We start from the raw sequence: 13,481 nt of genomic DNA on the forward strand, positions 1-13,481 counted from the left end.
ATTGGGCAGCTCTAAGAGCACCCATAGGGGGATGTTGGAAGAGGCATGAAGTGGGGTCAGTTGGGAAATCTGGGCAGCTTAGTAGTATTTAAAGACATGGGGAACCCTCAAGCCCCCCTGTAGTCTATGTGTGAAGATGGCGGCTTTAGAAATTGTAGGGCATTTATTAGCCCAGATAAAGTGGAGGATCATGCTCTGAATCAGTTGGAGGAAATGTAGAGGAACTCGCACTGGTAGGGTACGGAAATAGTATAAAAGCTTGGGTAAGACTGTAATTTTTACTGATTTAATAGGGGCTATCCAATACAGGTTCAGGAGTTGCCATGACTGCATGAGAGCAGTCACCGATCGAAACAGAGAATAGTAATTGGCAGTGAATAGAGAGGAGTAAGTGGGGGTCAGTTGAACTAAGATAGTCAAGAGATGAAAATGTCCAGCAATAGGGGAAATAGGTCAGGGTCTAGGGAGACATTTAAGGCTACAGATTTTTCCCAGTTAATATAAAGGCCAAGTTGAGAAGTGCGTTAGAAGATGTAGTAAATTGGGGAGAGTGGTAGGGGGTTGGTCAATGTTAGGAGGGCATTGTCTGCAAAGAGGCTTAGTTTGAAATCACGGCCTGCATGTGGGACGCCGGTCACATTTTGGTCCGCACGAAGTGCAAGTGCTAGAGGCTCTAATGCCAAGAGGAATAAGTCTAGGGATAGGGGGCAACCCTGTCTAGATAGATAGATAGAAAAGGGTACGGAAAAGTATCCGGCATACTAAACTGAAGCTGTGGGGGCAGAGTATAAGGCAGGTTAACAAGGCTTCCCCATAACCCCAGCGAGAGAGCAAAATTGCAAATATTCCCATGACAGGGTATCAAACGCCTTATAGATATCCAAGGAGAGAAGGCCTGAGGTTCACTCGCATCCTCTGGCTTTTTGGGGATCATGGAAATATGAGCCCTCAGGGCGTCCGAAGAGGGAAATGAGCCGCGCTTCAAGGTGTTGAAATAGTTAGCAAGTAGGGATGGGCGAACGGTTCGGCTCAAGCATAAGTTCTGGCTGACGTTTGGCGAAAATCCGAACAAACGGCCGACCACAATGCATTGCGACGATGAACAGTGTATTGCAAGCCCTGATTGGCTGAAGCAGTGAAAGCTTCAGCCAATCAGGACATGGAGCACTGTCAGAGTCATGATTGGACACTGTCATCATGACTTTATCCAATCATGGCTCATTCCCACCCCACAGTATAAAAATATTCTTTCAATGGCAGCCATTTTCAGTGTGATTTCAGCGTGGAGCGAGATAGAACAGGGCTCTGTTCAGTGCTATTAGTTAGTTAGTGTGCTATACTGTGCTATTTTGCTTCAATTGTCAGTGTAGAATATTAGTTTAGTGTCAGTCTAGGGATAGTGTGAGTGTAGTGAGGAGGACCATCATTCAGCTTTGCATAGTGTACAGCTAGAGTAGGGACAGCTCAGATAGTTTCATTGTTGTGTAGTAAGACCGTGTCATTCATACATACATACATTAGTGTAGAGTAGGGACAGCTCATATAATTTCAGTGTAGTGTAGTGAGACCATGTCAGTAATCTTTACATTAGTGTATAGCTAGAGTAGGGACAGTTCAGATAGCGTCAGTGTAGTGAACACCGTCTATTTGATTGCATTACTGCCAGTTTAATGCCATTTACTTCTGTGTGCGTTAATGCCAGTTTAACACCATATAGTTCTGTGTGCATTACAGCCAGTTTAATGCCATTTACTTTGGTGTGCGTTACTGCCAGTTCAACGCCATATAGTTCTGTGCATCACTGTATGTTTGGCGCATTCTATTGCTATATATTATAGTGTATCCATGGTTTGTGTGTAGTGTGAGTACTCAAATTAAAGTGCACCAAACACCACTTTACATTGATTAAAGTGCATCTACGTTCAGAATTCCACTTCTTCTTTACATTTGCTTATAAGCACCGTCCCCTCCCTCCCAATAATGTCTGGGAAGAAAACAAGGAGAGGCAGACGTTCCATTGGCACTGTAAGGGGGCCAGCAACAAATGTGTCCACAGGCAAATGTGGACGTGGTGGTCAGTCCTCAGGCAGGGAATCATTTCCTCTGTTTAGTGAGTTTGCTCATGCTATCCAGCCACAGCATGCAGAGGAGGTGGTGGACTGGCTTACTAAACCTTCCTCATCCTCCTCATTCTCTGTCATGCAAGCAGAGACAAGTGTGCAGACCCCTGCAGTTGCCAGAGTGGATAAACCTGCCTCCTTGTCCACATCTATTCCTGCCATAGCCAAAACATCAACCATTGAGGAGTCAGCTGAGTTATTTGACCACAGCATCAGCCACTTGCTCCTTGATGATGCCCAGCCATTACTGGATTCAGATGTTGGTTCTGAGGTTGAGGATGACAGGAACGTGAGCTAGAGAGAGGGAGGAACACTGGTAGACAAATCGGCGTTCATGTTTCCCAAGCCGCAGCGTATTGCCAAGTTGTCTCCAGTGGTAATGCTGAAGATGATGGAGATGATGATGATGATGATGATGAGGTTTACTGATGCTACTTGGGTGCCAGATAGAGCAGAGGAGGAAACTGAAGGTGAGGGGTCACAACCGCAAGGAGGCCGACATCAAGAAAGTGTAGAGAGCAGCCACCCTATTCCATCACATTCTGCAGCTGTTATCTCCCGGCCCACTCCCCAAAGTTCAGCTGTCTGGGCTTTTTTCAGCACATCTGCAGCAGATTGCACTGTTCCTATCTGCAAACTGTGTCTCGGGCACATCAAATGGGGCAAAAACGCCAACCATTTGGGTACCACATGCTTAGCAAGGCATTTAAAGTCCAACCGCTCAGCCCATTGGCAAGACCACCTAAAAGCCACACAAAAAGGGCACAAATCTGTCCCTCCTCTTCCTCCTCCTAACCCACTTCAGTCTGCCCCTGCTATACTGAGTCATTACCTCTCCGCAGCTTCCACTGACAGCGATGATGGTATAGCACAGGGTGTCCCAGGTCCTAGTAGCACATCTGCCAGCAGCACACCAACAGCTGTAGACTGTAGCCGGCAAATTTCTCTACCCCATCTGCTGCAGCAGAAAAAAAAAATACAGTCCCTGTCACCCACATGCCCAGCGTCTAAATTCAAGCTTGTCAAAGCTGTTGGCTCTCCAACTTCTGCCTTTCTGCATGGTGGATTTTGCTCCCTTCCATGAATTCACATAATGTGCTGTACCACAATGGCAGGTTCCCAGGCGCTACTACTTTTTATGTAAGACCATTCCATCTCTCTACCATCACGTGGAAGGGTATGTTCTGGCATCATTGGGCAAGGCAGTGAGCCATAAAATCCACCTTACTGCTGACACGTGACCCAGCAAGCAAGTGCAGGGATTATATATTTTGTTCACAGCACACTGGGTAACACTGCTTGCAACTCGAAAGGATGCCGGACAGGGCTTGGTGCTGCAGCTTGTTGTGCCCCCATGTCTCCATACAGCTGGTAGTGATGATGCCAGACCTGTAAGCTCTACCCCTTCCTCCACCACCTCCATGCTCTCCTCTGCAGAATTGTCCTATGAACATCAGCGCTCAAAGGGCTATTCCATGAGTCAAGCTAAAAGGTTCCATGCAGTGCTTCAGCTGGTGTGTTTTGGGGACAGGAACCACACCGGAGCAGAGATTCTTGAAGCTCTGCAGGGACAGGCCCAGAGGTGGTTCACACCATGCCAGCTGGAGCCAGGAATGGTGGTGTGCGATAATGGCTCAAAGCTCCTGTCTGCCCTTAGACAGGGAAAGTTGACACATGTGCCAGGCCTGGCACATGTTCTCAGTTTGGTGGTACAGCATTTCCTAAATACGTACCCAGGCTTGCAAGATGTGCTAAAGCTGGCCAGAAGAGTCTGTAGCCATTTCAGGTGGTCATACACACCTAGTGCTTGGTTGGCTGAAATTCAACAGGAATTCCACATGCCCGTAAACTGCCTGATTTGTGACATGCCGACCATGTGGAACTCCACTTTGGCAATGCTGCAGCGGCTATACATACACGAGTACGGCATGACGACAGGCTCAGGCCGCCTCTGCTTTTTTTCCCCACGCCAATTGCTGATCATTAAGGATGCATGCACTGTATTGTCACCATTTGAGGAGGCCATGAGGATTGTGAGCCGTGACAGTGCACGCATCAGTGACACAATCCCTGTTGTGTTCCTGCTGGAGCAGACTCTGCATGGCAGGATGAGGAGGAGGATTCTGGCAATTTCATAGGCTTGGAAGAAGAGGAAGACATGCATCAATCTGTAAGTGATGGCTTTCCAACCCCAGGACCCTTGGGAGTAGTACGTGGCTGGGAGGAGGAAGTTGCAGATGCTGTCATCCTGAGTGACCCCGAGGAGTCTCAAGCCTCGACAAATTTGAGGCACATTGGCAACCTCATGCTTCAAAGCCTGTGAAAGGACCCAAGAATACGATGCATAAAGGAGAAGGATGATTACTGGTTGGCAACCCTCCTTGACCAGCGGTATAAGGGGAAGGTCTCAGAACTCATCCTGTCCCCACAGAGAGTGCAGAAGATAAAATCTCTTGAGGACACGTTAAAGAGGAGTTTATTGAATGTTTTTCCTGACTCCAGTAGATTAGTGTCTTGGAAAACGTCATTTTGCGTCTTCTGTTGATCAAGAGAGGAGCGTTGGAGAAGACGTCCACTTAAGTGAGGCATTTCAGAAATTTTTTAGTCCTTGCCGCCCAGGGCTGTCAGTTTCCACAGTTTCCAAGGCAGTGTCTGCATCATATGGTGAACGATTACCTTGGGGCCAAAACAGAGATGGAGCGTTTTTCAGCTTACAATCCACTGAGTTACATGAGAATAGACCACTGGCCAGAACTTTCCCAGTATGTTATTGAGTTGTTGGGCTGCCTGCATCCAGTGTGCTTACAGAACGGGCATTCAGTGCTGCAGGAGGTTTCGTTACTGATCATAGAACGCGTCTGTCCACAGACTCCGTGGACCGTTTGACTTTTATAAAAATGAATCAGTCCTGGATTACTAGCTATGAAGCTCCTAATGCTGATGTCACTGATGAAGACTTTTTGGCATGTGGAATCTCTGCAGGACTACGAGGCTGCCTAGCTTTGAGGGTGTTCAATTATTTCATCTGGAAGAATGTTTTTGGTATAGGTTTCATGGGCACAATTAACACCCAAAAACCAATTTTTCAGCACCACAGATGCATATCATTGCAATTTTTTTTTTGCCTTCAAGATTACCTCTATAGTTTTTTTACGTTTTTACGCACACATTAGGTCTATAGGGTTTTTACGCACCCGTTACTTCTATCCAAAGTCAAGGTGTCACCAGAATATATCCAAAAAATCTCTAATCTTGTTCACAGTGCACTACATTGTGGCCCCATCATACACACTGGCTCCCCAGCTGTTGCTGAGCAAAATAAAGGCAGCTTGCAGGGAAAATGTCATTTTTTTTGGCTTTATAAATGCAATTATTGCTGCAGCAGATTCTAGACATGGTACAGATCTGCCACTTTACAGGTAGACTAAGGGGGCCCCCCAGGCACTATATTGGAAGGAATTCTTCATTTTTATGCTTTCACTTTAAAAATCAAAAAATCACTGCTCATTTAAAAAATATGTTTTTCACACTAATTCTATTGATACATGTCCCCCAGCACAGGACCCGGACCCCTATAGCCATTGTATGCCCAATTACTTGCATATAAGCCTTCAAAATGGGCACTTTTGATTTTTGACATTCAGGTCCCATTGACTTTAATGGGGTTCATTATTCGGGTCCGAACTTTCGCTGTGTTCGAAAGTTCTGGTGCGAACTGAACATGGGTCCGTTCGGTCCATCCCTATTAGCAAGGTCGGTTACCAGCATCACAGCAAATGTCTTATAATAAAGATCAGGTAATCCATCAGGGCCTGGAGCCATGGAAGGCTTCAGGGATTTGATTGCCTGTAGAACGTCAGCCTCTGAGATATTCAAATTAAGGGCATCCCCATCTGGAAGTGTAGGAAGGTTTAAATCACGGAAAAAATGTTCTGCCTGTTGTAGGGGAAATGGACCAGATTTAGCATAGAGTTATGAAAGGAACTCAGAGAAGCCTGATAGGATTTGCAGGAGGTTAGAAGTGAAACCCCCAGTTTGCGTCCAAAGCCGGACCGGTCTGTACAGTTTCCGCACCAAACTCAATTCTTTGGCCAACATTGGCCCCCGGCATTTCTGCACATGTACAGTACATCTGCTTGGACCACTGCAAGGTCCTTTCAGCTCAGGAAGTGCAAAGAAGGTCCAGCTATGTCGCCAGGGAGTCTCAGGCCCTCCTATGTAGGGATGAGCCGAACACCCCCCGGTTCGGTTTGCACCAGAACCTGCAAATGGACCGAAAATTCGCACGAACGTTAGAACCCCATTGAAGTCTATGGGACTCAAACGTTCGAAATCAAAAGTGCTAATTTTAAAGGCTAATTTGCATGGTATTGTCCTAAAAAGGGTTTGGGGACCGGGGTCCTGCCCCAGGGGACATGCAAAAAAAAGTTTTAAAACGGCCGTTTTTTCGGGAGCAGTGATTTTAATGATGCTTAAAGTGAAAAAAAGTGAAATATTCCTTTAAATATCATACCTGGGGGGTGTCTATAGTATGCCTGTAAAGTGGCGTGTGTTTCCCGTGCTTAGAACAGTCCCTGCACAAAATGACATTTTAAAAGTAATAAAAGTAATTTAAAACTACTTACGGCTTTAATGTAATGTCCGGTCCCGGTAATATAGATGAAAATCAGTGAGACAAACGGCATGGGTACCCCCCCAGTCCATTACCAGGCCCTTTGGGTCTTGTATGGATATTAAGGGGAACCCCGCACCCAAGTTAAAAAATGAAAGGCGTGGGGCCCCAGGCCCACTGAACAGCAGTATACAGGCGGTGCAAACAAGACAGGGACTGTAGGTTTGTTGTTAAGTAGAATCTGTTTGTAATTTTGAACTGGTACATTTTTAAAGTGTAGCTCCAGCCAAAAAAATCTATTTTTAAGCTTTTTGGAAAACATAGGGAAGGGTTATCATCCCTGTGACCTTTGTTTTGCTGTCTGTGCATCTCTTCAGAAGATTTTACCTCACTTTCTGTCCCAATGACAAATGTTTTTTTGACAATTTGGGATTTTTAGTGAAACAAGGATTGGTGATAAAGCATCAGTGGAGAGGAGACACGTTTTTCCCATATTAACTCTTACAGGAGAGAATTTCCCTTCCTAGGGGTAGATTTCATCTCACTTCCTGTTGTCGCCTTCCGTTTGCAAGTAGGAGTCGTTTGTAAGTTGGATGTTTGAAAGTAGGGGCCTTGGACTCCCGAGAAGACACTCTGATCGAGAGCTCCGCACCGCTCCGGCCTCTCTCAGTCCCCTGAGCGCAAAGATCTAGTGGGATTGGCTCCAAAATGTCCCCACGGCTCACCGGACCTCCCAGGCACAGATTTTCATGCCGAGCGGTACACAGAAGAGCGAGGTGAGCCGCCAGCTAAACTTTAATCTGGCGGCCCCTGACCCATCCAAGATGGTGACCGCGGCATCCCTGGGAGACAGTATGGAGGATCCGGACCACCCACCCTCCATCCAGCAGCACACTGACATGCTGGCAACACCTGTAAGTCACTGCTTGCCCCAAAGGATATCCCCTGCATCCACAGAGTCCCTCATCAACAGGACACTAGGGGATCTTCTACATACCCCCATGCTACATTCCCCTTTAGGCCTAGCAGGCCCCCTTCACTCCTCACTCTCACAGCAGCTCCAGACCCAGGACATGCAGCTCTTATTACAGAGCTTCTCTGATATGCTGGCCGCAGGACTGGCTCAGAATGCCACGCAGATTACAGCTATATTAAGGCTGATTTACAGAGCTTGGGCACTCGCATAGATGAGATTGAACAGGTAGTGGATAACACAGCTGCACGCACCAACCAAAACATTGCCTGTATTCAGTCATTGCAAGACCAATTAGATTCTGCATTATCCAAAATAGACGATTTGGAAAACAGAAGCAGACGTTATAATTTCCGCATACGAAGGATCCCTGAAACAGTAACGGATATACCGAGCACTGTCAAATTGTTTATCAAGGAACTCATACCGGACATCCAAGGCCATAGACTCGAACTCGACAGAGCACACAGAGCCCTTCCACTTTCCCGCCAAGATGGCCTCCCGACGGACATCGTGGTCAAGCCCCATTACTATGGCGTTAAAGAGGATGTCATGAGAAAAACCTGCAACATGGACAACCTATCCTTCCAAGGGACTAAGATCCAAATCTTTGCTGACATCTCACCTGCCAAGGTCCAAAAATGGAGAGTGCTCAAACCGCTGTTGGAAATACTTTCCCAAAACTCCATCAAGTACCGCTGGTCGTTCCCTTTCTGCCTTCAGTTTCACTTCAGAGATAAATCATATCACTTCACCAACTTCCAGGAAGGGGCGCACCTGCTCCTGCAACTAGGACTGATTTCCCAGGATCTTGCTCCTCTGCACATGACATCTAACCCGGGCTCTTCCAAGCTACCTCCTCCGGGCAGCCCTTTAACTCCATTGTGGAATAAGCAACTCCCAAAAAGGCTACGAGACTCTCACTCTGCAAGATGAACGTCCCTCCACACGTCTGGACTGGAAATGTTTCTCCCAACCTTTCTGCTGGACTGAGGACCCATCCCTCTCATTTGTGTAGGGGGCATCCCTACGTAGACCTACCTTCTGACATTTTGGCCAGGTCTGAATCTGCCCTTGATTAGGCCCCACTAGCCCCCTCAATGGCTATCTGGGAATCCTTTCCGGACTCTACCACACCTTCCCGGCTGGGATGTATACTACCTGATATGGTATACTTTGTAACATAAAAGCTACGCTTTTTAAGTCCCCCCCTTTTTTTTTTACGGTATCCCCCACCCTTCCCCCCCCCCACCCTCAGTGACTCCCTTTCTTGCAATATTGGACTCTGTTCCTTATTTTTGCCAGTTGTTCCCATACACTTCTAGCCTTGCTAGTGTACCATCTCTGAGACCGATCCCACACTTTTTCATTCCTCCACGGGGGATTCAGATGGCCGGAGCGGCCTTGCATGCCACCCTCTCTGTTGTGACACAGAGGGACCCAACCTCCCTCTGGTGACATCAGGCAGACAACCCACTTTGAGGTTGCACCCTCTCCGGGTTCTTCCGGAACGGAGAACTTGGACTAGGACTAGGAATACTAGTCTGGTTGTTTGTTTTATCTTTTCAGTTTCTTTATTTGCTGGTTTTGCACTTAATGTATGCGGTATTCATATACCTTATTACTCTTAATGTTCTCCTTTCTTCTCTTCCTCTTCCCTCCTTTCCTTTGTCCCTTTCTCTGCCACCTTCTTCTCTTTACCACTCTCTTCAGGAATCCTCACGGAGATTGCCATCTAGTCCACCCCTAACGAATTATCGGGAATCCATCTCTTCTCAAGAGGACATCCACTATCTGGCAGCAGAGGTAAGCTCCCTTTGCTTTTTTTCGCTCCTCGCTCCTTACGCCCATGGCTGACACGAATACCCAGATATTATTGCTAAAGATAGCCTCACATAATGCCCAGGGAGTCAATGCCCCCTCTAAACGCCGGAAAGGCTTTCCAGAGCTCAATATTGTTCTGCTTCAGGAAACCCATTTTCCTGCCAGCTATACCCCCACCTTTCTCCACCGCAACTTCCCGACTTTTATCTGGCGAATGCTGATGCCAAAAAAAGGGAGTCGCCATTTTCCTTTCTAAATGTATACCCTTCATTCTTACACACATGGTCAAAGACTCAGACGGCAGGTATATACTCATAAAAGGACACATAGAGGGGGTTTTGTACTCTATTATTTCCTACTTTGCACCTAATCAAGGCCAGGCACGTTTCTTTACCTCCATGCTATCAAACCTATCCCCTCACCTGGAAGGCAGGGTGATTATAGGGGGCGACTCCAACATCACCTTTGATTACATGTTGGACAAATCCTCTCAAGGGAGACCTCATTTAAAGAAACCACCCACACAAAGCCTTAGACTAGCCCGTCTTCTGCATGCCATGGGTTTGATAGACTCTTGGAGGGAACTAAACCCCACAGCGAAAGACTATACCCATTACTCGGCACCCCACAAAACATACGCTAGAATTGATCATATTTTTCTCCCTAACTCGGATATACACACAGCGTCCAAGGCCTCCATACAGGAAATCCCCTGGTCAGATCACTCCTTGGTGATCCTTAAAATCTCTAGCTCCCTCTCGCCCCCTGGGCCTCCCCAGTGGCGCCTAAGTAAATCACTGCTGTCCAACCCGGTCCATTGTATAATTTTAGAAAAGGACATCAGGGAATTTTTTTCTTTCAATGACACCGGAGATACGACTCCAAGTTTCCTCTGGGGGGCTCATAAAGCCGTTCTGAGGGGGAAAATTATTCAAATGACATCTAAACTCAAAAAAGAAAGGAAAGCAGATGTTGTGAACCTAGAAAGAGAATTCCAATCCCTCAGCAGGTCACACAAAGCAAACCCATCTCCAGCGACCCTGACCAAATTAGAAGCCACTCGAGTGGCGCTAAACTTGGCCCTTACATCCAACGCAGATAAACATAGGAACTGGCTAAGCGGCAGGTTCTATATTCAGGCAGATAAAATTGGTCCCCACTTGGCCACTAAACTATCAACCAAAATAAAATCCTTCTCTCTCCCCAAGATCAGATCCCTGTCAGGAACTCTTACCCAGAACCCCAAAAAAGTCTTGGAAACTTTCCAGGCTTTTTATTCCAAACTCTACTCTGCTCCTAACCCTAACAATTCGGACTCCATTGACCCCTTCCTGAATAACATTGATATCCCTAAACTTTCGGACTCCCATCGGTCCATCATGGAATCTCCTTTCAGGGTGGAGGAAGTCCGCAAAGTTATAAATAACCTCAAAACAGACTCTGCCCTTGGCCCAGATGGTTTTTCCGTACACTATTATAAAACATTCTCAGAGGTCCTCTCTCCTTATCTGGTCCATCTCTTTAACTCTCTTCGCGAGGGGTCCCCCCTTGAACCGGCTGCCAATCTGGCTTACATATTGGTAATCCCCAAACAGGGCAAAGACCCCAGTGACGTTGGTAATTACAGGCCAATCTCGCTGATCAATAATAATTTAAAGATTATGACAAAATTTCTAGCAAACAGATTGGCCTCCTTCATTGCTAACTACATCCCTAAGGATCAGGTGGGATTTATCCCCAGAAGACAGGGGCCAGACCAGATCAGGAGAGCGGTAGATTTAATTTCCCTCATGCAATCCTCATGGGATGGAGGGTCTTCCCAGCCTTGATATGTTCTCTCTATAGACCTCCAAAAGGCCTTTGACACTGTCACTTGGCCATACCTCTTCACTATTCTACGAAAATGGGGCTTTGGCCCGGATTTTATTAAAACCATATCATCACTTTATTCCTCCCCAAAAGCCTGCATTAAAATGCAAGGCCACCTTTCCGAACAAATTTCTATTCTACAAGGCACTAGACAGAGCTACCCCTTTTCACCTATCCTCTTCGCCATGGCGATAGAAACACTAGCCCTTGCCATCAGACAAAACCCTGACATCCATGGAGTGAAATGTGGTCAACGGACTCACAAATGTGCCCTTTTTGCGGATGACGTCCTCCTGTTTTGTCACCTCCCCCCTCATTTCCACCCCCAAAAACCTCCAACTACTTAACTCGTTCGGCTCCATTTCAGGACTTCAGGTTAACATGACCAAATCAATAGCCCTAAATATTTCTACTCCCCAAGACCTTGTAGAGAGGCTCAAAACACACTTTCCCTTCTCCCTACCCTATTTAGGTGTTTTCCTATCCGCAAGAACAGAACTTCTATACCACCACAATTACCCCTCAATGCTCAAAAAACTTGCAGATGATCTCTCACATTGGGCCCTGTATAAAATGTCCTGGCTGGGCAGAATAAACTCGGTCAAAATGACCCTACTTCCCAGGATTTTATACCTCTTTCGATCCCTCCCTATTCCCATCAAAAAACGTACACTGGACAAACTGCAAGCTTCGATTATAAGATTCATCTGGGGGGAAAGGGTCACCGTTTTTCCAAAAAGGTGTTATACAGGCCAAAGAAAAAAGGGGGTCTAGGACTACCTAATTTATAGTGGTATTATCAAGCCGCACAACTCTGTCAATTTTCAGTTATTTACTCCAAAGGCCCAAAGTCAGATTGGGTGGACATAGAAAGACAGGCCACTCCCAACCACACTCTGGATTTCCTGGTGTGGAGACCGCAAAAGGACAGACCTCCGATTCTCTCCCCCTCTCTGTCTCACTCAATGGCCTTATGTGATACACTATATAGAAGACACTCTCTGACCTCCCCTGGGCTTCCCCTGGCACACATCTTCCACAATACACAATTCCCTCCGGGTATGAACTTTGAGGCTTTTAGGTGGTGGCTCGACAAGGGCCTTTATAGAATAGGGCAATTTTTCAATAGCTCTGGTCCTATTTCACTCACATATTGAATTTCTAAACTAGACATGCCAGTCTCGGAGACTTTCCGCTACTACCAATTATCACATTTTCTGCGCAGGGTCTGGAAAAGCTCGGACACTCCGCTCTCTGTTACATCTTATGAATTCTGGTGCTCCTCAGCCATGGGCGTAAGGGGAGGGATTTCCATGATCCACTCAGCTTTAGCTGAGCCCCTGGTGAAAGCGAACTATATGATGCAATGGGAGCGTGATCTTCAACTTGATTGGGACATAGATACTTGGCACACATGCTTTGCCCGTTCCTACAAGGGCATTCTTAACTCCTCCCTGGTGGAGGCTGACCTCAAAGTCATGACCAGCTGGTACCTGGTACCCACCCGTATTACTAAATTCTACCCACAATCATCACCCCTCTGTTTCAGAGGATGTGGCCACTTAGGCTCCCTCCTCCACACTCTCTGGGAATGTCCCAAAATCAGAGGGTACTAGAATGGAATTTTTAATCTCATACGCAAATCCACCGGTTTTGCAGTCAAACAAAGCCCCACCATAGCTCTCCTTAATGACAACATCCCAAAAGTACCTAAATTGTCTCGGTCACTGATCCATTTCATCCTTCTTGGGGCCAAGATCACGCTAGCTCATGCCTGGAAAAACCCCTCGGTTTCCCTCCGCCAAGCCAAACAGAAAATCTCCTGGATAATGGCGCAGGAGAAGATCTCAAGCAAGATTCTAGACACTTCTGATAAATTTAGACTGATATGGGATCCTTGGGCTAGGTCTTAGGAATCCAATTACTTCCCTGACTCAAAATAATCTCTGTACATCCCCTGGAATCTAGGAGGCCTATGGCCACCCTTCCCTCCGCAAGGATTCCTGTCCCCCAATACCCCCCTACCTCTCCCTTTCTTACCCCACTTTATTCTTCACCCCTCTCTCCCTTTCCTTTTTCTTTT

Source organism: Aquarana catesbeiana, linkage group LG04 (assembly GCF_042186555.1).
Source record: "Aquarana catesbeiana isolate 2022-GZ linkage group LG04, ASM4218655v1, whole genome shotgun sequence".
Lineage (NCBI taxonomy): Eukaryota > Metazoa > Chordata > Amphibia > Anura > Ranidae > Aquarana > Aquarana catesbeiana.